This window comes from Periplaneta americana, chromosome 5 (assembly GCF_040183065.1).
Source record: "Periplaneta americana isolate PAMFEO1 chromosome 5, P.americana_PAMFEO1_priV1, whole genome shotgun sequence".
In the NCBI taxonomy this organism is placed as follows: Eukaryota; Metazoa; Arthropoda; class Insecta; order Blattodea; family Blattidae; genus Periplaneta; species Periplaneta americana.
Window position 1 is genome coordinate 23,482,010 of NC_091121.1, and position 2,918 is coordinate 23,484,927.

Genomic DNA, 2,918 nt, shown 5'->3' on the forward strand with positions numbered 1-2,918 from the left:
ACGAAATCACCATGTGACGAAACATCGGTGGCGAAAATTCCGGATGCTCCATATTGACGGGGTGAGAATGAGATAGTCCGAAACCACACTTTTAACAAACTAATTTTTTGTGCGAGTTCATTTCTTATATATCTGCAATGCTTTGGAAAAGTGGCATAAGTCAGTTTCAACAAGCATTTTTTATTAATTTATTGACAACTTACGCTTGGAAAAAGAGACATAAGTATTTCTCCCATTACAATAATTCATACAGAAGAAAATCAAATCGACAGAAACCAGTGTGAAGACAGTTTTATTCCTTCTCCTGTAAAATTAACATTTTTGACTTGTGCCACTTTTCCCGAGCACATCTACTGGTAGAATATTATAAAATTTAATCAACAAATGATGTAAGTATACGCTGGAGAATTTGTGATACCGCATCTAATAGCATTGGACTCTATACTTTCAATAAGCTCTCCTGTAAAATTTTGTCTTTATGATTTAGGACTATAACATTCTCACTCATTCATATAATTTGGCGGATAATTGTTTGAATTTTTATTAACACTCTTATTGGGTCAGAGTCGATACGAGCAAAGACTATTTTTGTAGGTAGTAAAATACTTAAACAACAAACAAAATTAAATAGATACTTCCATTACAATGTACAAACAAGAGATCACAGGATACGAAATTTAAAGTCGTTTCAGTCTTAGAGTTCTTTGAGAAAATTAAATACTGTATATAAGCCTAACTCTTGATGGTAATGATATTTAACATTTCCATTATTATCCTGAAGATTTAAAATTCTATCGCTACAAAGGTAAGGTATACCACGAAAGATGTATAGATATCTGGAACCGAAGTGAAGTAGATTAGTTTCTATTACAGGTCACATTTCTTTAATAATTTTAAAAATTAAATCGATAGGTTATGTTTTCTTCAAATACAACAGATTACCTACATTGGATTCTGGAAAAAAATTGTTTTAGTCACAACTTTGTGTTTGTATAAATTTGAAATACAGTATATTTAATTTGAGGCGCTAAATTCTTGTTTCGCCAAGAAATTACACCAATACTATAAAATATTTAGACACATCTCTATTTCATGATACTGTTTAGGAAATAATGGTCTTATTATCAACAAGTATATATTGAATAACCTACCCAGAAGAATAGTACAAAATATTTAATTAGGCCTACTTTTCTTAATATATTTCGAAAAGCTTTGATTACAAATAATTTTCTTCAATTATTTCGGAATAGTTAAGTGCATTCGCCACCTCTGTAAGAGGATCGAACTCTGAACTATTGCTAAATATTTTTGTTCACAGAATTTGAAATAAATGCCTAGAAAAAAAAACTTGACTGCCTCCTGTGAGGTTTGAACTCACGACCCCTGATTTACAAGACCAGTGCTCTACCACTGAGCTAAGGAGGCTCACATAGGACCGTGTTACTTTTTCATACTGTTTGAAATTTAAAATTAATTATTATACTTGATAAATAAAAAAGAATTTTGTTCCCTTTATTTCTTTAATCCATGTTGATGACTATCAAAGATAAAAATAAATAAGAGAGTCCGAAATAATTAATATGCTCGTATTTTCATTTATTATACGTTATCAAAGGAAATCACCCAAAATTTTTGTAATGACAATAACTCACGTGAATTGTTGTATTAGTTATGGAGTCATCTTTTGGTGCAAAAGTAACCCCATTGAAGAAACGTAAGCAACGAAAGGAGAAGAAACGATACATAATGTCTTACATTGCGTTTAATACTGCGGAGAACATCATCCTGACAGAAAAAACCACCCTACTTGAGTAATTTAATAAGTAATGTACATCTTTTTTTTTTCTAGGCTGTCTTTCACTGGAAAATAACGAAATTTTATACCCAACATCTTTAAAACTTCATACATTTCGTCATATAGTTTCGCCGATTTCCATTATACGGCTGTGATGTAGTTGAATTTTAAAAAGGCGACTGCACGTGAAACACGTACAAATCAGAAAGCTGTGATTGAATTTCTCTTTGCGGAGCAGGAAACTATTACAAACATTCACAGGCACTTACAACATGGCTATGGGGAACAAGCAGTGGATAGGAGTAATGTCAGTCGTTGGGTTAGCAGAGTGTCAGCGACTAAAGCGAGATTTTCAGATCTTCCACTCTCGGGACGACCACATACTGCTGTAATACCGGCAACAGTTGAACGAACCGATAGGCTTATTCGGGACGACAGGCGAGTAACATTAAAAAAACTTGCTGTTCAAGTCGACATCTCTGTTCGTCCCCATAAAATGCCAACAAAAATTCTTCTTCTTTATAACAATGCAAGGCCACACACAAGCGTGCGCACTCGTTAAGAAATCACAAACAGCGTATTCCGAATCTCACCGGTCCGATGTGCCATCAATGACGTCACGTTACAGCGAAATAAGGAACAAAACTGCTGGAAGGATCGATGGCTGTCATGGCGACTGTACAAGTTGTTGTCTGTACTGCGCTAGCAAAATTTTGCGAAATTTTCGTACTCCCATCTCGTTCAAAGAAAAGAGAGCATAAACAATTTATTTCTCGAACCGGTAGTATTAACTGGTCCGTTGACATGTTCGCTTATAAGCCATTAACATATTGTTTTTACGTTGTGCTCATTACAAACACTACAGCAGAACTAAAGCAGAACACACCGCCATGACACAACAGTGCACGATGTTATTCGTCTGCTAATTCCCGCCCTATATAAGAACCAATCAGATTCACTGATGGCGGCTGATGGAGACTACCACCACCTCTGCAAGTTGATGGCACCGGTGCGACACCGGTGGAGCATCAATGACGTCATCGGTGGAATTCAGAACACCGTGATGCCATCGGATTGCTCACCGGTGAGATTCGGAATACGCTCAAAACTTGGCTGGATTGTG

General features: G+C 35.6%; 1 non-coding gene across 1 annotated transcript; it reads right to left on the reverse strand.

The window, feature by feature from the left end:
• Positions 1–1,353: 1,353 nt before the first annotated feature.
• TRNAT-UGU (transfer RNA threonine (anticodon UGU)) lies at positions 1,354–1,425 on the reverse strand. The gene has a single exon. It is a non-coding gene; the product is annotated as a tRNA-Thr (tRNA).
• Positions 1,426–2,918: the final 1,493 nt, after the last annotated feature.